The sequence below is a fragment of the Sus scrofa genome, chromosome Y, assembly GCF_054392235.1.
Source record: "Sus scrofa isolate SSC_HxYL_T2T_F1_AM1 chromosome Y, Sscrofa_HxYL_maternal_Yorkshire_Landrace_v2.0, whole genome shotgun sequence".
Taxonomy (NCBI): domain Eukaryota; kingdom Metazoa; phylum Chordata; class Mammalia; order Artiodactyla; family Suidae; genus Sus; species Sus scrofa.
This window is the reverse complement of record NC_139402.1, coordinates 9,283,720-9,311,367: the sequence shown is the minus strand read 5'-3', so window position 1 is coordinate 9,311,367 and position 27,648 is coordinate 9,283,720. Positions and strand designations below refer to the sequence as shown.

The following is a 27,648-nucleotide window of genomic DNA, read 5'->3' as shown; positions in this document are numbered from 1 at the left end:
CTACACCACAGTTCACGGCAACGCCGGATCGTTAACCCACTGAGCAAGGGCAGGGACCAAACCCGCAACCTCATGGTTCCTAGTCGGAGTCGTTAACCACTGCGCCACGACGGGAACTCCAGGATTTTTAAATTTTAGTCTCAGTCCTCCCCTCTTCCCTCCTTCCCTGCCCCCCTTCTCCTCTTCCTCTCTGCCTCTCGTCTCCCCTATATCCGTGTAACGCCCGACAGTCCCCTGTAGGATTCGGCCTTCCATGGAAGGCTGTTGGGCAGTGCTGCAGCGGATGTGCCGGAGGCTTCCATGCCCGCAGCAGCTTCCCCATTGCTGCTGAGTCCCACGGGCTGGCTTACCAGATGACATTACCAGCAGGGATCTGCAGTGCATCGCCTGTGACTTTGAATGTCTGCTTGGACCACAAATGGCCTTAGAGCCCGACCTGTGTGTTTTCTATTTGGGTACCGTGGTTGTCAGAAGACAGTGGCGATCTGGTGGGCGGAATGCTAAGATGGTCCTGGAGAGTGCCACCCCTTGGTGCGTATGGACTCTGTCATGTTCCACCTGGGCCGTGGGCAGTGCGTCTGAACGGGATGGGCCATCACCTGCATGAGGAGGTTTCCGATCAGTTGCCTGTGAATCAGTCAAAAGCTGGGTTGTGATGTGGTGGCTCTGCCCATGGGAGTGGCTGACAGCCGGTGGGGTCCTCTGGAAAGAGAGTGTCCACAGAACACCCTCCCCCTTTCTCATGCATGGGCGCCTCGATGTGCGTCCACCTGCATGACCAGGAGAGACAAAGTGGCTGCAGAGGGTGGAGGGCCAGATGCAGAAAGAGCACAGGTCTGTGAAGGCACCTGGGAGCCCATACCCGGCCCTCGGCCACCCACGTCCTGACGTCTTCTTTTGTGAGAAAAATAAACCCTTTCTGATCCAGCCACTGCTTCCTCATCCCTGTACATCCTCCTCCCAACACAGGCCTTGACGCTATGAGATACCTGTGGTTTCTCCTCCTGAGGGAAGAAGGTGGCTTGGTGGTTGTTGATCTCTAGAAGTAATGAATAGCAGCAAAAAATCATCCAATGAGATATTTATCAAGGCAAGAAAGTCAGAATACGGGTTGTTCTCTAAGAAATGTAGTTTTAAGGGAGTCATACTTTATTTCTTAAAAAAAAAAAGCATGACAGTCGAAATTAGTTTTCCTTTCTTAGCTCTGGTATCTGATTTCTTTTTTTTTTTTTTTTGGCATTGATTTCTTTTTTTAATTTTTTTTAAATTTAAAGTATAGTTGATTTACAATATTGTGTCAATTTCTGCTGTACATCAAAGTTACCCAGTCATACAAATATATTCTTGTTGTCATATTATCTTCCATCATGGTCTATCACAAGAGATTGGATATAGTTCCCTGTGCTGTACAATAGGACCTCATTGCCTATCCACTCCAAATGTAATAGTTTACAAACTCCCAGTCCATCCCACTCCCTTTCCCCTCCCTCTTGGCAACTACAAGTTTGTTCTCTATGCCTGCGGGTCTGTTTTGTAGGTAGATTTATTTGTGCCATATTTTAGATTTCACATATAAGAAATATCACATGTTTTTTGTCTTTCTCTTTCTGACTTACTTCTTAGTATGAGAATCTCTAGTTGCATCTTGGCATTGATTTCCTATGTAAGGAACAATACATCCGACAGCAGTAACATGACACCAAGGTATTTGCTTGGAAGTTTACACATAGTAGTATTGTGTGGCCCAACCGGCATCTAAGCGTAAGTGCAAAGGGATATGTCAAAGCTATGGGTGTTTTAGACCTACTTGTTTTTTTTTTTTTTTTTTTATTTTCCCACTGTACAGCAAGGGGGTCAGGTTATCCTTACATGTATACATTGCAATTACAGTTTTTCCCCCACCCTTTCTTCTGTTGCAACATGAGTATCTAGACATAGTTCTTTTTTTTTTTTATTCTTTTTTTTTTTTTTATTTTCCCACTGTACAGCAAGGGGGTCAGGTTATCCTTACATGTATACATTGCAGTTACAGTTTTTTCCCCCACCCTTTCTTCTGTTGCGACATGAGTATCTAGACATAGTTCTCAATGCTATTCAGCAGGATCTCCTTGTAAATCTATTCTAGGTTGTGTCTGATAAGCCCAAGCTCCCGATCCCTCCCACTCCCTCCCCCTCCCATCAGGCAGCCACAAGTCTCTTCTCCAAGTCCATGATTTTCTTTTCTGAGGAGATGTTCATTTGTGCTGGATATTAGATTCCAGTTATAAGTGATATCATATGGTATTTGTCTTTGTCTTTCTGGCTCATTTCACTCAGGATGAGATTCTCTAGTTCTATCCATGTTGCTGCAAATGGCATGATGTCATCCTTTTTTATGGCTGAGTAGTATTCCATTGTGTATATATACCACATCTTCCTAATCCAGTCATCTGTTGATGGACATTTGGATTGTTTCCATGTCCTGGCTATTGTGAATAGTGCTGCAATGAACATGCGGGTGCATGTGTCTCTTTTAAGTAGAGTTTTGTCCGGATAGATGCCCAAGAGTGGGATTGCGGGGTCATATGGAAGTTCTGTGTATAGATTTCTAAGGTATCTCCAAACTGTTCTCCATAGTGGCTGTACCAGTTTACATTCCCACCAACAGTGCAGGAGGGTTCCCTTTTCTCCACAACCCCTCCAGCACTTGTTATTTGTGGATTTATTAATGATGGCCATTCTGACTGGTGTTTGGTGGTATCTCATGGTAGTTTTGATTTGCATTTCTCTTATAATCAGCGATGTTGAGCATTTTTTCATGTGTTTGTTGGTGGTATCTGATTTCTGATCAAACTTCTAGTTATTTGTTGTGCTTGGTTAAGTAGTTATTTGTTGTACTTGATTAAAAATTTGCTTTTATTTATCTGTTTATCTATTTATCTATTTATTTATTTATTTATTTATTTTAGGGCCGCACCCTCGGCATATAGAAGTTCCCCGGACGAGACTTCCGAATTGGAGCTACAGCTGCCGGCCTACACCACAGCCCCAGCAACATCGGATCCTTAACCTGCTGAGCAAGGCCAGGGATTGAACCTGCGTCCTCATGGATACTAATCAGACTCATTTCCACTGAGCCACAACGGGAACTCCATAAGTTGCTTTTCTCGGTAATTTTTATGTACATAACATTAGGATTAATAGTAAATGTGCCACATGTAATGGAATTTTATTCTGTGTAAATGATACCTAATTAGTTACACAGAATAATCACAAATTATCAGAATAATCACAAATTGGTAAATAAAGCTTTCCGTGTTCCTATATTTTGAGACTTACAGTCAATTTGTTTCTCTTATTTTCGATTATGTCAGTGAAAAATAACTACAGTCCTGTGTGGGATGATTTCGTGGTCCACTTTAAGGCTCCCATCTCTTGTAGAAAGAAATCCGTGAGATTAAAAGAGATAACCTGATCAATATTTTAGATCCTTTAGTAGCTGAGAGAGTTCAGAGGAAAGAGCTAGAAATGATGAAATTAATTCAAGGCCTGACATATGATGGACAATCAAAAAGATATAGTCGCCGTGTCTTGGCGGCACTGTACGTCAGCGTGATACAGCAGTCGAATTATGTGAAGGATAACACCCAAGAGAAACAGAAATAAAAAGCAAATGGCACTTTATTTGGTTTTTGATAGGCCTGGGCAAAACACTCATTGATTTCTTTAATAAATATTTACCGAGTGCCTAGTGTGGGAAGGCATTGCCTTCAGCATTGACGATACAAAGAAGACTGACGCAATCCTTGTGCCGAAGGTGTCACCCCCAATCTGGTGCATGAGTCAGAGAAATGAACAGGCAATAAAAACGGGGTGTGTGGGGAGGAATGCAAGAGCCGAAGAATGCAGAGGCCCTGGAAGCTAATCCAGGGAAGCTAATCCGGCCTGGCGGTGTGATGAAAGATGCAGGGGGCACTGATACAGGTTGGGGTCCGAACAGACTGGGAGCAATGAGCTTGAAGGGAGAAGCAAAGGCATGTTGTTGTCAGATCATGTGAAATCACTCAGATGAACCCAGGGACATGGTGCCTTAGGGAAACTGTAAGAAACCCAGGAAGGCTGGAGAAGGGTGCTTGTGGGTAAGTAGCAGGGCATATACCCTGGAGAAAAGCAAAGGGAAGATTGATAAAGGAACTTGCCAGCCATGGAGGTGGGAAATTGCATGATCAGAACATCTGTTCTGGAGAGACCGCTCACCTGAACGTGGGTACCAGGGTACCCAGACTAAAATCTGAGACACTCGGTGGAGGGCAGGATTTGCTTGGGACCAGGCACAGAGTGGCTGGAGATGAATGGATGGGTTAGAGAGATGTTCGCTGAGTCATTGGATGAGGAGTGGGGGACGAAGAGGGCCTTAGCAGCAGACCCAGTGTGGTTGCATGTGTTACATGGGGATGCCATTTAACACCTGTCATTTGTGTTCATTTGACGTGAGCACATCGGTGGTGCAGTTGCCATGTACGGCCCTACGGCTCCACGAGAGATGGGGGCGATGTATATTTGAGAGCCAGCAGCATCTAGCCCGGGTGAGACTGCTTAGGGAAAGTACCCAGAGTGAGAAGAGAGGTTAAAGATGGGGTGCTCCACTTCCCCAGCACTGAGGGATGGGAAAAGGAGGACGAGCACGCACAGGAGACCGAGGAGGAGTGCCGGGGGTGGGGGTAGGGGTGGGGGGAAGCAGAGCGCTCCCTGACCTGATTCATGTCCTGAGCAGAGAGCAGAAGTTAACGAGGAAGAGATCCACTCGGTCAGAAGGAAACTTGCCAGCAACCGTGTTGTCGCAGTGCTAGGGGTGGAAGGTGGTGTGAAGATTGTCAGGTCCAGTGTGAGCTGAATTTGTGCTTTGTTGCAGATTCAAAACGTCAGCGTATCATGTTATCATTCTCTTTGAGGAGTTCCCGTCATGGCGCAGCAGAAGCAAATCTGACTGGGAACCATGAGGTTGCAGGTTTGATCCCCAACCTTGCTCAGTGGGTTAAGGATCCGGCGTTGCCATGAGTTGTGGTGTAGGTTGCAGACGGAGCTCGGATCCCATGTTGCTGTGGCTGTGGTGTAGGCCGGCAGCTGTAGCTCTGATTAGATCCCTAGCCTAGGAACCTCCAATATGCCAAGGGTGCAGCCCTAAAATAAAATAAAATAAAATAGTTCTCTTTGATTGTGGAAAACATTCTTGGGCCAAGTGAGAGGTGGGCATAGGGGGCACCACTGAATGTGTCTTAGGAGTGGTTGGAGGGTTCAAGACACTTTTTTTGGTGTTTGTGTTCCTTAGCGACTTTCTTTCCAGGTACAATCTGCATAGCGTTTACTTTTACCCATTTTAGGGTTGCAGCGTTTTTTGTTTGTTTGTTTGTTTTTCATATATTTGCTGAGCTGTGCAGCCATCACTGCAACTCACTTAAAACATTGCCGTCACCCTAAAACAACCCTTCTTCCTAGTTGACAATCTGCATCCTCCTGCCTCCGCCCTAGGTAACCTCTCAGCCACTTCCGATCCCTTGGATTTGCCAGGGGAATTTCTGGCATTTCCTCTGAGTGGGATCATGCAATATGCAGACTTCCCTGGCTGGCTCCTTTCACTGATTCTAATGTTTTAAAGCTTCACCCACGTGGTAGTAGCGTGTGTCAGTACTTTGTTCCTGTTGCCACTTTCGACCAGGTGGGAACTGTGTGCTTTTGCTCCTTGGAATCCGGAGGAGGATGGAAGTGCACGTCACCCCTCTGGCTGCACCACTGCTCAAATGTCACCCCTGGGTCTCTGGCCAAACGTTTGCCTCTACTTCTGAGGGACCTCCACCTTTGTCTGTCCATCTGCTCATCCCTGTGCTCTTCTTTGGTTTTGGAATCAAGGGCTTGCGTTCCCTCTGATTGGCTGGGGCAGGAAAGCAATGACGAAACACAGGCCTATCTATTTCTTTTGCTATTTATGGAGTATGAGCTGTATGCATATGGGGAAACGGACTCCCATCCTAAATGCTTTATCTTTGCTGAACAGACTTTCTTACACCAGGGAGCCAAAGGCCTGGAAATTTACATACACAGCCCATGTCAGAGCTACCAGGTGTGGGGAGTCGATTTTGAACAGAGTTTCGCCTGCTTCCAAAGCCTTTGCTCATTCTGCTCCTCATGCTCTTCTACTTAAATGTATTCGAAGGACATCACCTTCTAGACGGGGAGATGACACGCACGCAAAGCTCATAGCACAAGCCGCCCTGTATTAGCATTTGCACGGTGCTGTGGAACTCCAGAGAATGGGGAACTCCCCGCTAGTTGGAGAATTCGGGAAGGATTCATGAAGTGGTTGCTATTTCAGCTTAGACCTTGTAGGATGAGTTGGAATATTCGTCTTCAGAGGGAGAACATGTTGGAGTCTAGGAAGATACCCAGCTGTGTGGTTCCATTTACCAAGAAAGGCTCTGTGCAGGAGATAAGGGGATTTTGAGTTAAATTGCGGATATATGGAGTTTGAGAACAGCGCTGCTGCAGAAGAGAGACATAAAGCCAAAGCCCTGTGCTCTGTTTGATATCTATGTGTCTATATCTGTATCTTTTAAAGGAAATTAATGCTCGTGATATGTTCTATAAACCAGTCCTGTGTAGGCCCCTTCCCCTGCCCCTGTGGGTCTCGGTAGCCCCTACCTTTCCTTCTCTCGAGTGGATCGTGCCCCTTCTCTGCTGTGAAAGTCCATTGGTGTCTTTTAGGGTCTTAAACTCATTCAGGCTCTCGAGACCAGCAAGGGACAAGCATTTGTGCCCTGCCCACCGATTGCCTATCAGAATGCACTTGTCTGCATTCTTCATGGTGCAGACTGCGCCGAGGAAATGCAGTGGCCTCCAACCCAGAATGTGAGTTCTGTTGTGAGAACAGATGGTTTTGGTTGTCAGAAAGAAATGCTAGTCTTACGGTCAGAAGACTTGGATGTGAGTCCTGGCTCACCATCCGTCATCTTTAGGAGAACTATATGGGATGGTACTTTTAGTCTTGTTGGGCATGCTCACCAGAGCTAGCTTTGCAGAGCATTTGTTTTTCTGAGCCTTCTTGTGAAACTATTTTTATGCTTTTCCATGTGTTTTGGTAATGTAGGCGTCAAGAACAAATACTTAATTTCTGCATTTTAAAATGATAAGCGTTTAATTCTATCTTTCTTCAAACTCAGTTGAGTGCTCTGATTTTCTGAAGTTTCGCATGCTAAGAAACTTACATTCATGGGACAGTTAGCCTTGGGAGTGTTTACAGAGAACTGATCACAACCATTGCATTCTTGCTTGTTTTCTTATACTAAGGAACCCAGATGGTTGCCTTATGGAAAAATACTGGAAATAGAAGGTGGCACATGATTTAAAACATGTAACAAGGAGTCAGCCACTCTGGCTAACTGCAGGTGGACTGCCGCAGACTCCGCTGCCCGGGCCATCCCGGGGGTATGTTGATGGCAGTGCAAGGAAGTGAGAGCTCAGGGAAGGGACCAAGCCAGCCTGTTCAGCCTCATCCCTGCTTTTAGACTACCTCATTCACCACCAATTTATTAAACTCTTAGGATATAGAATTGAGAAGGAGTAGCCGAGCGGGTGGTGGAAGTTGGTTTGGGCAACGTACAATGGTAGTGTCCAAGCTTTATATGCCCTGCGGGTAAATGAGATACCAAGGTGGATCAGAATTGTGAAGGGCATTGGTATATTTCTGATCTTCCAGTATAATTTATTTAGTTGGTTATTTTTTGTCTTTTTAGGGCCACACCCATGGCATATGGAAGTTCCCAGGCTAGAGGTTGAATTGGAGCTGCAGCTGCCAGCCTACACCACAGCCACAGCAATGCCAGATCTGAGCTGAGTCTGCGACCTACACCACAGCTCGCAGCAACACCAGATCCTTAACTCACTAAGCGAGGCCAGGGATTGAACCCGCATCTTCATGCATACTAGTCAGGTTCGTTACCCCTGAGCCATGATGAGAACTCCCAGTATCATTTAACATTCAACTAGGCTGGTTCAAGTGAAAGCTTTAGTGTCTATAAGAACCCTTTTAGAGAGGAGCAAATGGATTTTTTTTCTTATTTATGCATCTTTAATCCTTGCACTGTTGTTATTATAGCCACATGATTTTTTTCCCAGAGATTTATGTCCTCATTCAGCATTTATTGATCCAGCATTAGACAGTTCAGATTTCAAGCTTTAAAACTGTGTGACCGAGTTTCACTGTGAGCTTCCCTTTCAGAGTTACTGGTGGGAAAACAGGTCAGGAAGCATGAGCGTTGCTGACCGGGCTAGGAGAGCTGAGGCAGCGTGGAGTGGGGTGCAGCAGTTCTGTCTCCCCTCCTCCTTGCTCGTGCCCCAGCCTGGCTTGGTAGTTCAGGAGAGGCCTGGTGGGTGGGTTGGTGGTAACAGCACTCATAGCTCTTCCAAGTCTTGGCTCTCGCTTCTGTCATTTATCAAGAGCTGATGGGCTGGAACACCTGTGCTTGTGGATGTCTTTCTTAGACCTAAGGGGTTCCACTTGGACTCCAGTAGCCCCATGATTTACCACAGACAAGGTACTCTGCTCCATACCAGCCAGGGCCAGGCAGCCTGGAAGAGGTGGCCGTGTTGCCTGGCAGCTCTGATGGGCTTATAGAGTAGTTGGCATTGGTGAGACAGATGGGACCTCATGCCTGGGAATTTGTGAGGCAAGGAGGAAAGTCAGGCAGAAATGGGGATTTGGAAAAAAAAGCAAAGAAAAGCCACACATAGGAACAATTAGGGTTAATCAGTCATAAGCAGGTTTGGTGAAGGAATACTTTTTTTTTTTATTTTGCTTTTTAGGGCCACTTGTGGAAATTCCCAGGCTAGGGGGTGAAGCAGAGCTATAGCTGCCAGCTTACATCACAGCTCATGACAGTGCCAGATCCTTAACCCATTGAGCGAGGCCAGGGATTGAGTCCGCATCCTCATAGATACTAGTCAGATTTGTTACTGCTGAGCCACAACGGGAACTCCAGAAATGATCCCCCCCCTTTTTTTCCCCAGACTTATTTATTTTTATTTTTTTAAATTACTCAATGAATTTATTACATTTATAGTTGTACAATAATCATCATAATCCAATTTTATAGGCTTTCCATCCCACAACCCCAGTGTATTCCCCCACCCCCCAAACTGTCGTCTTTGGAAACCATAAGTTTTTCAAAGTCTGCTGAGTCAGTATCTGTTCTGCAAAGAAGTTCATTGTGTCCTTTGTTCAGATTCCACATGTCAGGGAAAGCATTTGATGTTGGTGTCTCATTGTCTGACTGACTTCACTCAGCATGGTAATTTCTAGGTCCATCCACGTTGTTAAAAATGCTGGTGTTTTGTTCCTTTTTATGGCTGAGTAATATTCCATTGTGTATATGTACCACATCTTATTGATTCACTCCTCTGTCAATGGACATTTAGGTTGTTTCCACGTCCTGGCTATAGCAAATACTGTTGCAATGAGCATCGGAGTACACGTGTCTTTTCGAGTCATGGTTTTGTCTGGATAGATGCCCAGGAGTGGGATTGCTGGATCAAATGGGAGTTCTATTTTTAGTTTTCTGAGGACTCTCCATTACTGTTTTCCACAGTGGTTGCACCAATTTACAATCGCACCAACAGTGTACGGGTTCCTTTTTCTCCACCCCCTCTCCAGCACTTATTGTTCGTAGACTTTTTGATGATGGCCATTCTGGCTTGTGTGAGGTGGTACCTCATAGTGGTTTTGATTTGCATTTCTCTAATAATGAGTGATGTTGCACATCTTTTCATGTGTTTTTTGGCCATCCTTATGTCTTCTTTGGAGAATTGTCTGTTTAGATCTTCTGCCCATTTTTGGATGGGGTTGTTTGTTTTTTTGGTATTGAGCTGCAGGAGGCATTTATAAATTTTGGAGATTAATCCCTTGTCAGTTGATTCATTTGCAAAGACTTTCTCCCATTCTGTGGGTTGTCTTTTCATTTTATTTAGGGTTTCCTTTGCTGTGCAGAAACTTTTAAGTTTAATTAAGTCCCATTTGTTTATTTTTGTTTTTACTGTCATTACTCTAAGAGGTGGATTTGAGAAGATGTTGCTTTCATTTATGTCAGAGAGTGTTTGGCCTATGTTTTCCTCTAAGAGTTTTATAGTGTCTCGTCTTATATCTAGGTCTTTCATCCATTTGGAGTTGATTTTTGTGTATGGTGTTAGGGAGTGTTCTAATTTCATTCTTTTCCATGTGGCTGTCCAGTTTTCCCAGCACCACGTATTGAACAGACTGTCTTTTCTCCATTGTATATTCTTGCCTCCTTTGTCATAGATTAGTTGGCTGTAGGTACATGGGTTTAATTCTGGGCTTTCTATCCTGTTCCACTGATCTGTATTTCTGTCTTTGTGTCAGTACCATACAGTTTTGAAGACTGTTTCTTTGTAGTATAGTCTAAATTACAGATGTGGAACAGAAATGAGACAAAAGATTGAAAACAAATGAAGAGAATCCCAGAGAACTCTGGGACATTAAATGCACCAACATTTGTATCAGGGGTGCCAGAAGGAGAAGAGAGAGAGAAGGGGACAGGAAAAATATTCAAGAGATAATAGCCAAAAACTTCCCTAACATGAAAAAGGAACCACTCACTTGAATCCAGGAAGTGCAGTGAGTACCATATAAAATAAACCCAAGGGGGAATATCTTGAGACACAAATTAATCAAACTGACCAAAATTAAAGACAAAGAAAAAATACTGAAAGCAGCTAGGGAAAAGAAACAAATAACATGCAAGGGAACCCCGATAAGGTTATTGGCAGATTTTTCAGCAGAAACTCTGCAGGCCAGAAGGGAGTGGCCTGATATACTTAACATGATGAAAGGAAAAATCCTCCAACCAAGATTAAGTTACCCAGCTAGGCTCTCATTCAGATTTGAAGGAGAAATCAAAACCTTCACAAATAAGCAAAAGCTGAAAGAATTCAGCACCACTAAACCAGCTTTACAACAAATGCTAAAGGAATGATTGTTTTATAGAAAGGCACATTTGCTTCATTGCATTCTTTGGAACCTAGATCCCATTTAGGCAGCCCATTTTGTGTGTGGTTTTTGTTTTGTTTTGTTTTGTTTTTGCTTTTTTAGGGCCATAGCCTTGGCATATGGAGGTTCCCAGGCCAGGGTTGGAGCTACAGCTGCCAGCCTACACCACAGCCACAGCAACTCAGGATCTGAGCCTTGTCTGCAATCTACATCACAGCCCATGGCAATGCCAGATCCTTAACCCACTGAGCGAGGCCAGGGGTCATACCCCGCAACCCCATGGCTACCAGTTGGATTCTTTTCCGCTGCACCATAATGGGAACTCCTCTATAGGCAGCTCGTTTTGGCAATGAGAGTATGCAAAGGCAGAATGGGGGACCAGAGTATTAATGAATATATTTGAATCATGCAATTTCTGTCCCGTGATTGGCTTACTTCACTTCACATTGTGTCCTTGAGATTTATCCGTGTGGTCTCACACATGACAGAATTTACTTCTTGTAAAAGGGGGAATGAGATTTCAGTGTGTATATATACCACCCGGGCTCTGTGGATAGTACTGCAATGCACGTGGCAGTGCTAATATCTCTTTGAGATCTGATTTCAATTCGGTTGGGAGAAAAACCCAGTGGTGGGATTGCTGGATTTCATCAACAGGCGTAAAGTTTCAGTTAAGCAGGCTGAGTAAGGTCTAGAGATCTGCTCTATATAGCCTGCCATCTGGTGTAGCTAACAGTACTATATCGAACACTTAAAAATTTAAGAGGGTAGCTCTCAGGTCAAGTGTTCTTATTACAATAAAATAGAATTAAAAAATGGTTTGAGCCTTTGTGCAGGCTGTGCTTTTGAATACTTTGGACTCCTAGGACGTAGGTTTTATTATCTCCATTTAATGGTTAGAGAAGCAGGGCTCAGAGGATGGTGCTTTGCTCAAGGTCACACAGCTGAATCAGTGGCACAGATGAGAGTCAAATCCTGGGCCTTTTTGTCTGCAAAGGCCATGTCTGTAGCCAGGTGGAAATGAACAGAGAGGGACCCTGGAAATGCACAGTCAGGGTGAATAAACTATGGCGCCCTGGAAGAGGCAGTGGGTTAAAATGTTGGTGTCAGGGTGTATTGCCAGCTGAATTTCCAGAAAATTCTGATTTTTGCCCTCATGCTTTTCAAATCAGTGCTGTAAGACTTTGCTGAAAACCATTTTCTTGGCCTCCTTAGCGTTTGCTCGACAATTAACGTTTTTCTCCTGTCAGTATGGGCTGATTGGAGGATGTAGCACCAGGTTTGGGGTATGCAGACACTATTTTTGGTAAGCAGCTTCCTTGTGTCCTTACGCTCTTGATTTTATGCTTTCCTGGCTTGCTCACCGGTATCCTTGCCAGCAGCACGGGGAGCAGCCTGTGTGGCCCGTGAGAAGGTTCTCACCAGAGAAGGTTGTCTTCCGACAAGACTCTAGTCTGTGGGTCCATGTTTCACCTCCAACCTGGAGACATTATTGCCCTGAAACTCTCTGGAAGAGAACAGGGGAGATAGGCCTAGATCTAGAGCGTCAAATTTTAAAAAAAGAAATTCAATTTAAAAAATTTAGAACATAAGCAGTTCCTATTGTGGTTCAGCAGGTTAAGAACCTGACAGAGTGTCCGTGAGGATGTGAGTTCCATCCATGGCCTCACTCACTAGGTTAAGGACCTGGTGTTGCCAAAAGCTGTGGGGTAGGTCAGCAGCTGTGGCTCAGATTCAAACCCTAGCCCAGGAACTTCCATATGCCACACCTGCGGCCCTAAAAAAAAAAAAAAAAAAAATAAATAAATAAATAAATAAATAAATAAATAAATTTAGAACATGAGAACCAAAAGAATAGATGTAAAGCTGAATCTTGTCTTCCATGCCATCTGATTTTAGGTGTAGGGCTCTCATGTAATTTTCCCACCTAATTACCCAGGTACCATTTATTTATACCTGCCTGTGCTCGAAATTATACAGGCACCAGAAGTCACTGCAAGGATGCCCGCTGGGTGGGTTAACCATCAGCCTTATCCGGGTGCAGGTTCTTTGAGCTGGTACCATAGCTGCTCTGAGTGCATTCTCAGGATGACACGTTCGGTTCTGCTGGACCAGCCCTAACCTGGGCCACGTGGGAGGGCAGGCTCCTCATGTGGGCAGCATTTGTCGCACCTGAGAGCTTTGGCTGCGACTACAGGTTCCTTAGCCCTGGCCCAAAGCCTCTGAATCCGGAGCTGGGGATAGGGCAGGGGGCCTGGTTTGAGAAAGCCCGCCAGGTGTTGCCAATGTTCCCTGAAGCCCGCTACCAGCCCTGACAGGTCAGACCCCAGGTCGTGTTGTGGGGTCCCCAGCAGCCTTCTGTTAGAGAAGATGTGACACACATCTTCCGTGACACACCCAGGCTCCTCCGCAGGGTGTAACCCTCGATTATGTTGTGGAAATGCAGGCCTGAGCTTTCTCTGAGGACGCTCGGGGACACCAGGGCCCCTGGGAGAAGTGGGTTTCAACAGCTGACTTCTCTCTCTCTCTGGTGCAAGCTCAGATCCTGCTCCATCTACGGTACTGGCCCGACGTGCCCCCACTTTTCTCAAATCGATATTCACCTTCAAACGAATGAACGAACGAGCCACTCCTCGGGGCTCTTAATCAGCGCCAGGTGCTTTCTATCTGTTCCAGCTGATGGATTTTGAGAGGCTCATCCCCTCGGGCCAATTCCTTGCCTTGGCTGCGCTGCACACGGGCTGTAAAACAGCCGCCTTTGTGAATCTTGTCTCTGTGAGTCTTCGTTCAAGTCCCTGAAGCGCTGTGAGCCGCGGTGGAGGCCACTGGTGGTGAGCTTTTTGTGGCAGGATCCTTTGGTCCTCAGGGCCCAGGATCCCTGCCCTCCCCCCCCGCCCCACCCCCCAGAATGTTCATCACACAGGATGTGGTTTCCGTGGGCAGCCCCCCTGTGTGGCTTTGCTGCTGGTGCTCATTTGCTCTTTCTCCATCTTTTGAGAACCTCATCCACACACAACATGATAAGAATCTTCCACCCAGTCCAAAATGTCAGTCTCAAAAAGTGGGTAATACAGGTCGGTGTCCTCTGGAGAAGCTTAGCCGTGCTGTCTGATGCTTGCAGTGCAAAGATACAGTGCCCTTTTCTAGGGTCAGAAAAGATTTCTTGGAAGCACTGTGCTTCATATATTATTTTTTTTGTCAGTATCTTACATGGTTTAAAAGCAACTTGGATTTTTAAAAAATCTTTATTATCGTCATTATTGTTATTTTTACAGTTGTGAAAAGTTACTTTCCATTTACAGCTGTTTACAAAATACTGGCTCTATTTCTTGTGTTGTACACTGCATTCTTTTTGGTTTTTTTTTTTTTTTTTGTTTTTTGTTTTGTCTTTTTTTTTTTTGCTATTTCTTGGGCCACTCCCGCGGCATATGGACGTTCCCAAGCTAGGGGTTGAATCGGACCTGTAGCCACCGGCCTACGCCAGAGCCACAGCAATGTGGGATTCAAGCCGCGTCTGCAACATACACTGCAGCTCACGGCAGCGCCGGATCGTTAACCCACTGAGCAAGGGCAGGGACCGAACCTGCAACCTCATGGTTCCTAGTCGGATTCGCTAACCACTGCGCCACAACGGGAACTCCATGTACACTGCATTCTTGTAGCCCATCTTACATGCAGTATTATGTAGCTTCCACTCCCCTGCCCCTACACTGCCCTTGCCCCCTCCCCAGTGGTTACTACTAGTTTGTCCTCTGTATTTGTGAATCTACTTCTTTTATATTAAATTCACTAGTATGTTGTACTTTTTATATTCCACATCTAAGCCATATCCTGTAATATTTATCTTTGTCTGACTTGTTTCACTGAGCACAGTGCCCTCCAGGTCCATCTATGTTGCTGCAAATGGCAGCATTTCATTCCTTTTTATGGCTGAATAATATTCCATTGTATATATGTACCACATCTTCCTTATCCATTCATCTGTTGATGGACATTGAGCTTGCTTCCATGTCTTGGCTGTTGTGAAGAATGCTGCAGTGAACATTGGCGTGCATGTGTATTATCAAATTACTGTTTTTTTTTTTTTTTCTGATATATACCTAGGAAGGGAACTGTTGGGTCATATGGTAGTTTGATTTTTAGTTTTTTGAGAAACCTCCATAGTGTTTTCTACAGAGATTGCATCAATTTCCATACCCACCTGCTGTGTTGCGAGGGTTCCCTTTTCTCCACATCCTCACCAGCATTTGTTATTTGCGTTCTTTTTGATGATAGCCATTCCGACGGGTGTGAGGTGATATCTCATTGTGGTTTTTAATTTCCATTTTCTTAATGATTAGTGATGTTGACTATCTTTTAATGAAGCTGCTGGCTATCTGCATTTTCTCTTTGGAAAAATGATGTCTATTATTATTATTTTTACTTTTTACGGCTGCACCAGAGGCATATGGAAGTTCCCAGGCTAGGGGTTGAATTGGAGCCTACACCACAGCCACAGCCACAGCCACACGGGATCTGAGACGTGTCTGCGACCTACACCACAGCTCACGTCAGATCCCCGCCCCACCGAGCGAGACCAGGGATTGAGCCTGTATCTTCATGGATACTAGTTGGAGTCATTTCTGCTACGCCGCCATGGGAACTTCAGTTCTGCTCTTTTTTTTTTTTTCTTTAATTTTCCCACTGTACAGCAAGGGGATCAAGTTATCCTTACATGTTTACATTACAATTACATTTTTTTCCCAACCCTTTGTTCTGTTGCAACATGAGTATCTAGACAAAGTTCTCAATGCTACTCAGCAGGATCTCCTTGTAAATCTATTCTAAGTTGTGTCTGATAAGCCCAAGCTCCCAATCCCTCCCACTCCCTCCCCCTTCCATCAGGCAGCCACAAGTCTTTTCTCCAAGTCCATGATTTTCTTTTTGTGGAAAGGTTCATTTGTGCCATATATTAGATTGCAGATATAAGTAGTATCATGCGGTATTTGTCTTTCTCTTTCTGACTTGTTTCACTCAGTATGAGATTCTCTAGTTCCATCCATGTTGCTGCAAATGGCATTATGTCATTCTTTTTTATGGCTGAGTAGTATTCCATTGTGTATATATACCACATCTTCCTAATCCAGTCATCTGTTGATGGACATTTGGGTTGTTTCCATGTCCTGGCTATTGTGAGTAGTGCTGCAATGAACGTGCGGGTGCATGTGTCTCTTTTAAGTAGAGTTTTGTCCGGATAGATGCCCAAGAGTGGGATTGTGGGGTCATATGGAAGTTCTATGTTTAGCTTTCTAAGGTATCTCCAAACTGTTCTCCATAGTGGCTGTACCAGTTTACACTCCCACCAACAGTGCAGGAGGGTTTCCTTTTCTCCACAACCCCTCCAGCATTTGTTATTTGTGGATTTATTAATGATGGCCATTCTGACTGGTGTGAGGTGGTATCTCATGGTAGTTTTGATTTGCATTTCTCTTATAGTCAACGATGTTGAGCGTTTTTTCATGTTTTTGCTGGCCATCTGTATATCTTCCTTGGAGAAATGTCTATTCAGGTCTTTTGCCCATTTTTCCATTGATTGATTGGCTTTTTTGTTGTTGGGTTGTATAAGTTGTTTATATATTCTAGAGATTAAGCCCTTGTCGGTTGCGTCATTTGAAACTATTTTCTCCCATTCTGAAAGTTGTCTTTTTCTTTTCTTTTGGGTCTCCTTTGCTGTGCAAAAGCTTTTCAGTTTGATGAGGTCCCACGGGTTTATTTTTGCTCTAATTTCTATTGCTTTGGGAGACTGACCTGAGAAAATATTCATGATGTTGATGTCAGAGAGTGTTTTGCCTATGTTTTCTTCTAGGAGTTTTGATGGTGTCCTGTCGTATATTTAAGTCTTTCAGCCATTTGGAGTTTATTTTTGTGCATGGTGTGAGGGTGTGTTCTAGTTTCATTGCTTTGCATGCAGCTGTCCAGGTTTCCCAGCAATGCTTGCTGAATAGACTTTCTTTTTCCCATTTTATGTTCTTGCCTCCCTTGTCAAAGATTAATTGACCATAGGTGTCAGGGTTTATTTCCGGATTCTCTATTCTGTTCCATTGGTCTGTCTGTCTGTTTTGATACCAGTACCGCACTGTTTTGATGACTGTGGCTTTGTAGTATTTCTTGAAGTCTGGGAGAGTGATGCCTCCTGCTTGGTTTTTGTTTCTCAGGATTGCTTTGGCGATTCTGGGTCTTTTGTGGTTCCATATAAATGTTTAGATTGTTTGTTCTAGTTCTGTGAAAAATGTCATGGGTCATTTGATAGGGATTGCATTGAATCTGTAGATTGCTTTGGGTAGTATGGCCATTTTTACAATATTGATTTTTCCAATCCAGGAACATGGAATATCTTTCCATTTCTTTACGTCTTCTTTGATTTCTTTGATTAAAGTTTTATAGTTCTCGGCATATAGGTCCTTTACCTCTTTGGTCAGGTGTATTCCGAGGTATTTGATTTTGTGAGGTTCTGCTCATTTTTTAATCAGGTTTTTTTTTTTTTTTTTTTTTTTTAGTTTGATGAGGTTTTTATATATATCAGTAATAATCCCTTACCAGGGAGCATGAACTAAGCGATAACTTATGAAAAGGGCATTCTCAGGGTACAGCGTGATGTGGTTTATATCTGGCTGCACCTGTATAACCAACACCAAGCTCCAGCTCACATCCAGCACCCCGGTCCCCTCCTGGTCCCGCCAGTCTGTCTGTTTGCACCAGTCTGTCTGTCTTCTGATTTCTCTGCTCATCCTCGAGTGTCGCATGTCCTTTATGGGAGTGGAAGTAGGGACTGTGCACTTGTTTCTGTTGGGCTCCTTCCCCTCCCCACAGTGTCACTGATGCCCACATGGTGTGAGTGACAAGGACAGCCGTGATGTCAGTGTCGATGCGGATGCCTGGGTCACTGATAATAATAGTCCTTCGTGACTGGAAAGCACCTGACATTTTTGTCTCACAGAGGGAAGTAGCTAGGAGCAAGCTGGCCCTCCTGGCCTCAGAGGCGAAAGCTGACTGACTATAAAAAGGCCAGTCCCAGGTTTTGTTTGTGGAAATAAATACCCCAAGTGGGAGAATACCCTCGGCTCCCTGCCTCCACGATAGGCTGTTTTCTCTGCTTTGCATTTCCTAGAGTGTCTTGGCGGAAGGGGAATTGACTCCAGGGGAGCAGAGGGTGTGAGGCGCTGGGCAGTCTAGGCGTGTGGACAGGGAGAGACGGGGTGGAGGGAGGGAGCGAGGACATGTCCTGTGGCGACCATGCCAAGATGGGCACGGAGGTGGAGGCAAGGAGAGGCCCTGCTGGCCGCCCCGCCCCCCACACTTCCCTTCAGGACATCTTTGGCTCAGCTTTGGTCCTGGACCACATTCCACAGCAATACAGAAAGGCGGGAGGAAGGCCAGCCTTGCCTTGGGACCTGGGGGTGGTCCAGGGCTTTCCACGGGTTAGTTCCATGCTCTGGGATTCCTGGATGTGGGGACTTTGAATCCAGCTGACTTGATCCTGGGTCGTCTAACCACGCCTTTCTGACCCTGTAGGCTCCCAGCAAGGCGGTTCTGTGTCCAGCTTAGATATCCTGCACCTCCTCCCCCAGCCCGCCTGGCCTGCAGGCTCCACCCCCTCCTTTCAACCCTGCCAACGTCTCCTGTATCATCACCTCCAAAGGTCCTATCTGCCCTGCCAATGCCTCCTGGGTCATCAGGGGGTCCCATCCTCTCTGATCAGGCAGATGCCTGGGTGACTAGGACTCTAAGCGAAGAAGGCTCCGTGTTCTCCGGGCATTCTTTCTTCATATTCTGTCACATCCTTGGGGCCGCCCCAGGCTGGCGTCTGACAAAGGACTTTGTTCAGCAGCCTGGATGACTGTGTTCTCAAAAAAGTACACTGAGGGACCCAAGGAACCCTTTCCTCATGGTTATATGGCAGGTGGTTTCAGCAGGGGATGTGTATGATTTTGTCCCCTCTCCCCAAGGGGTGTTTGACAGTATCAGGAGATACAGCTGGGAGGTGATGGCGGCTACGGGGGCCTCTGGGATCTAGTGGGGGAGGGCCAGGGGTGCTGCCAAACCTTGAATGCGCAGGACAGACGTGACAACAAAGAATCTTTTGGCTCCAGATGCCCATAGTGACAGGTTTGAGGGACCCTGATGTAAACAACTGGGGATACAAGGTCCTGGTGAAACCGAAGGCATGGAAGGGGTGCAGGGAGGGATAAAGGCGAATGGTCCTGTCAGAAGTCAGGAGCTAGATGGGCAGGGGGAGAGGTGTTTGCTGTGTGCACTGAAGACAGGCTGGGCTGGGGAAGTGTAGCTGGGGGGCAGTGGGGGGAACATAGGCAAGTGAAATGATGTGACATCAAGGTCTAGAATCCTTAGGATGATGCTTGTAGGGCCTTGAGCAAACAGAAGCCATCAGCATCACCTTTCTGCAGGAAGCCAATCTCTATAAGGAAAAAAAAAAAAAACAAACCCAAACAAAACCCAACGAAGGAGAGCCTTGAACTGGGGAAAAGCTGCTGCTCTGTAGGGACATCACCTGTGAGTACTTTGTACGGCCGGCAGTACGGCCGGCAGTGCTGGAGGCTGGGAGCAGGTTCCCTTGCAATTCTCGAGCAACGGTATAAGAGCAAAGGCAAAACTTAGGCCAGATTGTAAACACGGGCATGAGTCTTGGAAGAGAGAACCTTCTCATTTATCAGCCGTGCAGCATTAAAGGGAGCTCAGACGGTACCAGAAGAGAAGCAAGCTGTGTCTTCCCACTGTGTGGTTGCCTGTTGCCTTGCCGCATGCTTCCCGTGGGAGTTACAATTGCGACTTTGCCTCTATATTTTGGTTCAGTCCCAGCTGACTCCTAAGGAAGCTGAAACCTCCTCCTCTGCCTGCAGTAACTAAGACTGTCCTTGAAAGGAGAAGTCAGCATGCATGCTAGGATTCTGCAGCAAGAAGACGGCTTGACATGAGAAGGCAAATCGTGGAGAATTTCTGGATTCTTCATATCATGGTTTGCTTTTATTGGCAAGGGGTAACTTAGAACAAGCAAAGCGCTTTGAAGTATTCTGTTTAGAGAGGAGGAATGAGAAATTGATAGACTTGGAGTTGGAAAGAACTTCAGAGGTTTTCTCCCTGCTCTCCCACCCAGTGGAAGAATTCTCTTCCGTGGTCACCGTTGGCCTCCAGCCGTGGCTCAGTGTCCCGACGCCCCAGCATTCCCGCCTTTCGTGGGTCAGCGCTCTGTTTCGCAGTGGGGGTCATTAAGGATATTTCTTTCCCCCTTGGGGTTTCTCCTCTTTTGCTCCGGGCTTTCTCTCTGAGCCAGAGCAACGAGAGCTCTTCCATTGATGACTCAGTGGGCCGCGGTTTAGAGGGCAACCGGGTGGGACCGAGGATTCTCAATTCGCCGAGACATAAACATGAAACGACTTTTTTTTTCTCTAAGAACAGCAGCTTTGCTATTTGATGCTGCCGTCTCTTGGGGATCTCTTTCATGGTGTCTTATGTAATTTCTCTTATTGAAAGACTCTTACTTGGTTATTAAGATTTAGGGCTGTCCGTCTTGAACTTGAATTTCTTACTTGAATAAGAATTCTGCCCTTTTGTCCAGATGCCGAGCTGGCTAGACTTGGGGTCTCCGTGGGCTGGAGGGCAGGGCGGTGAGAGCAGCATCTGCACCCTTACTCCATTTTGGAACTCCCCGGCTGTTGCTGCAGAGAGGAGCTGGGCAGAGGGAAAATGCAAGACCCACCTCCACGTGATGTGCCACGGCCACAGGTGTTCAACCCTCTCCATTGTCTTTGACAGCACAGGCCTGCAAGTATTTCAGACCTTGCTGTATTCTTTCCTTCCTCTGCTTTTTGTATAACCAGGTCTCACATGCTTTATGTTTTACTTTCTTTTTAAAAATTTTTATTGTAGTTGATTTATAATGTTCTGTCAGTTTCTGCTGTACAGCAGAGTGACCCAATCATACATACATATATATACACATTCTTTTTCTCACATTACCCTCCGTCATGGTCCGTCACAAGTGACTAGATAGAGTTCCCTGTGCTCTACAGCAGCATCTCATTGCTGATCCACTCCAAATGCAACAGTTTGCATCTACTAAGCCCAAACTCCCAGCCCATCCCACTTCCTCCCCCTAAGCAACCACAAGTCTGTCCTCCATGTCCATGAGTTTGTTTCTTTTCTATAGATAGGTTCATTTCTGCCATAGTTAGATTCCAGATATAAGTGATATCATATGGTATTTGTCTTTCTTACTTCACTTAGTATGAGAATCTCTGGTTCCATCCATGTTGCTGCTAATGGCATCATTTTGTTCTTTTTTATGGCCGCGTAGTATTCCATTGCATTATATTTCATTTTTTAAAAATTATTATTATTATTTTTGTCTTTCCTAGGGCCACGCCCATGGTATATGGAGGTTCCCAGGCTAGGGGTCTAATAGAGCTGTAGCCACCAGCCTACACCAGAGCCACATCAATGCAGGATCTGAGCTGCGTCTGTGACCTATACCACAACTCATGGCAACCCACTGAGCAAGGCCAGGGATCGAACTGCATGGTTCCTAGATGGATTCGTTAATCACTGAGCCGCAACGGGAACTCCCTACCACTTTATATTTTAGTTTACTTAAGACTAAAGAGTCTACCTATCACTAAAAAAAAGAACAGGATAATGTGAAGTGTTCATATTTATAGGAATATCAGCTCTTGCCAAAGTGTGTTCCACCTTAGAAAAACAAAATGCAACTGCCTAGATGGATTCTGTGTTGAAATATTTTTAGGAAAATGCTTCCTTCCACATTTTGCCCCATCCTTTCCACTGCGGATTTCCATTACATATTAAAATCCCCAGTGCACTTGACATGGACCCCAAATTTTCTTAAATTGAATTGACCATGGAGCTATTTTTAACCCTCTACCGTGTTGATTTACTAACAAAAATTATATAACTGAACAATTTGTACAAATTATTCTGTTATGAATTTTGACTGTCTTAAGTTACAGACAAAATGACAACTTTTGTTAAAAATCCTTGTCTGGGTAAATGGTTGTGTGTACCCTCAGGAGCCTCACAGATTTCTGGCTCGATCTTTTACCTCTCTGTGTTCTAGACCTCTCGATGGTTTAACCGCTAACGGGAGCCCTTTCAGGTTCGTAACCTCATCTTACTTTTGTAAGGGGACTGTTTTTTTCTTGTTACTATTATTTCCCTCATGTGTCATTTTCCTTTTTCGTCTCTCCCTCTCCATCCTCCACTCTCAGACACACAAGGGAATCAGGTCGTGTGTTGCCCCAGGGCAGGGGAAAACCTCGCATAAGGCTCAAAGCATGCTTTGGTGGAAAAGAATTTTCTAAATGCCTTCATCTTCCTTTTCAGCGTGAGGTCACAGGCAGAGCATGGGATACCCACCTCCAGAGGGCAGGGAGGAGTGAGGCCTGCCTTTAAGCATTGGCCGGAGGCAGGAGCAACGACAGTGAGCCTCTGAGCCGCAGAGCCTTCTTGTATTTACTGAGAGGTCCTTCCTATTTTTGCTTGCCCAAAATATTAGGTCGGTTTGCAAGAGTTGTGCCCTGAGCAGAGTGATGTGTAGCACAACACCCAGTCACATGTGAGCTGTTTAGGAGTCAAAATTGAACAGAGTCCATTGCTGTTATTCATCTTCTGGGAAAGCCTGAAAAAGCTGCTTAAGGGGGCTGAAAATTCAGGGGGGTGGATGATATAGATTGCCTTGGCAGGAAAAACCAAGGGAACATGGCAAATAGCTGGGTTTTCAGAGAATTTGAAATGGCAAATAAGTGCAAAAGTAACAGGTAGTTGTCCTGTAAATTACTAGGAAAGAGGCTTCTTAAAAATAAAACTCTGGATTTTTCACTGGGCCTAATGCCTTTCAGAATGAGGACCGCCTTTCCTACTCATGCTTGCAGCTTGGTGAAGTCATGTGGCTAAGCTTTGGCTAATGAGCCATATGTGGACACAGTGTGAAAAACTGAACTGTGGCTTTAAAAGAATGGATTCTGCCTCCTGTGTTGGCACAGTGGTGGTTAGTGGTTCACACTGGCAGTTCTGCTCATAAGACACAATATGCTTTAATCTAATATTTACTTAGATTTTATTTTCTTTCTTTTTTTTTTTTTTGTCGTTTTGTCTCTTAGGTCCACACCTGCAGCATATGGAGGTTCCTAGGCTAGGAGTCCAACTGGAACTGCAGCCGCCGGCCTACACCACAGCCCCAGCAACGTGGGATCCGAGCCGCGTCTGTGTCCTGCTTAGATTTGAAAACATTTTTATTTAAAAAAATAATTACAGATTCAAAAGAAATAAAAAACAAAGGTACAAGGAAGTCCCATGATGCTTCCCCTAGTTCCCCTAGTGGTAACATCTTCTGTAACAACTACAGTACATCATAAAAGCCAGGGAATTGATACAGGTACCATCCACAGAGCTTCTTCAGATTGCAGCATTTTTCACGTACTCTGTGTGTGTGTGTATGTGCATGCATGTGTGTGTATTTTATCACATATGTAGATGCTTTTTACCATCACCGCAGTCAAAACACAGACCCGAGCCATCACCACAAATCTCCGTCCTGCCATCCCCATCCCTAAACCCTAGCAGCCACTACTCTGTTTTCCATCTCTTTGATTTTGCCATTTGCAGAATGTCACCTCAGTGGCGTCATAGAGCGCATGGCCTTTTGAGATTTGCTTCCTCCCCCGCTCCCCGCACCCTCAGTGGGGTTCACTGGGATGGTTCACTTGAGAACCACCCAGGTCGTTGTGTGTAGCCGTCGTCTGGTTAGTATTTTTTAAATGATGCGGAATGAGATCTCTAAGTAGAAGGGCTTTCGCGTCTCCTCTGGAGGTCCAGCAGCTCCCGAAGAACCTAGCTTCCCTTGTCTTCCTTGGCTGCATAGAACGTGGATAGTTCCTGCACATGAAAACCAACATCTTGACATAGGAGAGCTGCAGCGTCAGTTTCCCATCTACTCTTTACATTATGGCAGAAAAACACAGCAGAAGGAACCTCAGGCTCTGCTGTCTTCATGTAGCAAGGTCACCAGGGCAGCCTGGCGTGAGAGCAGGAGAAAAGTCAACTTTGTTTAAACCATCAGCAATATGGGCCTCTGTTACAACACTCTGACCTAGCATACTTATTTCTTTTTTCTTTTTATTACTCAAATGAATTTATCACATCTGTAGTTGGATAATGATCATCACAATCCAATTTCACAGGATTTCCATCCAGCCACCCAAGCACATCCCCCCACCCCCCAAACTGTCTCCTCCGGAGACCGTAAGTTTTTCAATGTCTGTGAGTCAGTATCTGTTCCGCAAAGAAGTTCATTGTGTCCTTTGTTCAGATACCACATGTCAGTGAAAGCATTTGATGTTGGTGTCTCATTGTCTGACTGACTTCACTCAGCATGGCAATTTCTAGGTCCATCCATGTTGCTAAAAATGCCATTATTTCATTCCTTTTAATGGCTGAGTAATATTCCATTGTGTATATATACCACATCTTATTGATCCACTCCTCTGTCGATGGACATTTAGGTTGTTTCCATGTCTTGGCTATTGCAAATAGTGCTGCAATGAGCATCGGAGTACACGTGTCTTTTCGAGTCATGGTTTTGTCTGGATAGATGCCCAGGAGTGGGATTGCTGGATCAAATGGGAGTTCTCTTTTTAGTTTTCTGAGGCATCTCCATTACTGTTTTCCACAGTGGTTGCACCAATTGACAATCCCACCAACAGTGTAATAGGGTTCCTTTTTCTCTCAAGAAATCAAAGAGGAAATTAAAAAATACCTAGAAGCAATGGCTACAACACTCCAAAACCTATGGGATGCAGCAAAAGCCATTCTAAGATGACCTCTGACATTCTCCACATTACTCAATAGCTAACTTCACTGACATGTACATGGCAGCAGCCCAGTCCCGTCGGAGTCAGATCGCCCTCATTTCACCAGTAGGCACGATATACCTTTGCTCGCCCGGGTCAGGGTGACATGACGCCAAGAGATAATCATTGCCCATGTTAATTCAGGGGGGGTGAGACAGGACACACGAAGGTCCTTCTTAGACCTGTACCTACTCCGTCATATTGATGACACCCTCATTGTAAGAACATTTACGGGAAGTGGAAACAATTGGTCTCATCCTCTTCAAGGACGAGAAAATTAGAAGATGGAATGTTACATAGAAAAAGGTGAAAGGAGCTCACTCATTATTGATTTAAATATATTAGGTATAACTGAGAGCGCTGAAGCAATGCAACTTTTCAAAGGAATCAAGGGGAAAAAATGATGAAGTGACTAGATCCCCACTTGTCTTCCTGAGGTAAACAGGAACAGCTCTTGGAGGATTATTTGGCCTGCAGATATATGGTTTCTTTGTTTGTTTGTTTTCATTTTTGGCCTCCCCATGGCATATGGAATTCCCAGGCCAGAGATCAGATCAGAGCAGCATTCGCAACCTAAGCCACAGAGCTGCCACAACCCCAGATCCTTAACCCACTGTGCTGGGCCCAGGGTCAAACCCACAAACCAGGCCTCCCAAGACGCCTCCGATCCTCTTGCGCCACAGTGGGAACTCCATGTTTTATTTATTTATTTTTTTAATGGCCGTACCTGCAGCATATGGAAGTTCCCAGGCTAGGGGTCGAACTGGAGATGCAGCTACTGGCCTACACCACAGCCACAGCAACAGGAGATCTGAGTTGCCTCTGCGACCTATAGCGCAGTTCATGGAAATGCTGGATCCTTAACCCACTGAGTGAGGCCAGGGATCGAACTGGCATTGTCACAGATACAATGTTGGGTTCTTAACCCACTGAGCCACAACGGGAGCTTCTCTAGGTGTCTGTTCTTAATATGGGGGTGCCATTCACATCATTTAAAAAGTAGCTTGGGGCGACAAGAATTTTATCTGGAGTCTAGATTGGTAACAAACGGCTCTAGAGCAGTGAGCCTTTGGTGCACGCATCTTAGCTGAATCTCCTTTTGAACTGTCATTCAACAAGGTGTTGGAATCTCGAAGTAGGTGGATGGTGTCTTCCAGACTAGAAAGGATTAATTGCAGCATATGGGGTTTCAGCTCAAATTCTGTAGCTTTGTGATATGTTTTAATACCTGATAGGGCCCGGGCCCCCTTTCCTTTTCCGCATTAAAATTTTTCTTGGCTTTTCTCTTTATTTTGCACATGACCATCACAATTAGCTTTTCCAATTACTCTCACCATTCTGTCCTCCCACCCTCACCAAAGTTGGTCTTCTTATTAGGATGTTACATTTGTTAATGACATAGAATGAGCTAACGTCTTTACAATATTGAATCTTCCTCACCAAGAGGAATACAATGTATGTTTCCATCTCTGCGAACCTCTTTCATGCCTCTCAACAGAGTTGTAAAGATTCCTTCAAATAGGTGTTCACATTTCATGTGTTTTTCTAGATATTTTTTACCTTTCATGGCCATGTGTATAATCCTTTTAGACAGTAGTTGGTCTAAGCTTTGTAAAAACAAACCCTATTAAAACTATGGAGGAGTTTCCTGGTGGCCTTCAGATTAAGGATCTGGTGTTTTCACTGCTGTAGCTCAGGTCACTGCTGTGGTTCGGGTTCGATCCCCAGGCCTGGGAACTTCCATATGCCATGGATGTGGCCCAAAAAAAGAAATGTTGATTTCTGACTAATAATTTTGTGATCTGTTACGTTACAGTTATGTTACTCTTTAGTTTGTTGTAGTTTTTTTCATTTGTTTCCACACTTTTTCCTGGTATACAATCACATATGCAAATAAGGATGATTTTTACCTTCACTCTTTAATTTTATATTAAGCATTTCCTCTTCTACAATTTCATTGGCTATTGCCTCTAGTAAAATAGTATAGAGGTAACGGGGACAGATGTTTTCGTTACCATGAGTACTTCGACTAAGTTTACTATATTTTATCAAGTTAAAGGACATCCCTCTATTTCTATTTCATAGAATTCTTTTGATAAAGAATGATACTTGAATTTTGGAATATGCCATTTTCAGTGTCTGCAGTAATGTTGATTGAACTTTCCTACCTAGATGCATAATGTGAAGAAACATATCTTTTTTTTCTTTTGTCTTTTTGTTGTTGTTGTTGTTGCTATTTCTTGGGCCGCTCCCGCGGCATATGGAGGTTCCCAGGCTAGGGGTTGAATCGGAGCTGTAGCCACCGGCCTACGCCAGAGCCACAGCAACGCGGTATCCGAGCCGCGTCTGCAACCTACACCACGGCTCACGGCAACGCCGGATCGTTAACCCACTGAGCAAGGGCAGGGACTGAACCCGCAACCTCATGGTTCCTAGTCGGATTCATTAACCACTGCACCATGACGGGAACTCCAAAGAAACATATCTTTGTATTAACCAATGTTTAGCTATCTTTTCATTTCTGGGAGAAACTATGCTTGATCATTAACCTGCTGTTGGATTCTGATGCTGATACTGTAGTGGAATTTTTGCATTCATATTTACAATTGCAGTTTATTTATAATTTATAATGATAATATTGACAGTGTACTGTATATACAGTTGTAATATTGTCTTTCTCAGATTTTAGAATGAATG

General features: G+C 44.9%; 1 protein-coding gene across 10 annotated transcripts in view; it reads left to right on the top strand.

Moving 5' to 3' along the window:
- Window positions 1-27,648, top strand: part of LOC106506885 (uncharacterized) — a 545,630-nt gene that overhangs the window by 234,729 nt on the left and 283,253 nt on the right. Inside the window, exons 2-3 of one of the 10 annotated variants that reach the window (XR_014836075.1) lie at window positions 2,949-3,149; window positions 4,892-4,987. The exons of 7 other annotated variants lie outside the window; for them this stretch is intronic. The gene's annotated coding sequence lies outside the window, so the exon portion shown is untranslated. Of the gene's footprint in view, window positions 1-2,948; window positions 3,150-4,891; window positions 4,988-13,708; window positions 13,864-27,648 lie in introns of those variants that run through there. 2 more of the 10 variants (XR_014836071.1, XR_014836079.1) reach the window with 2 other exon arrangements.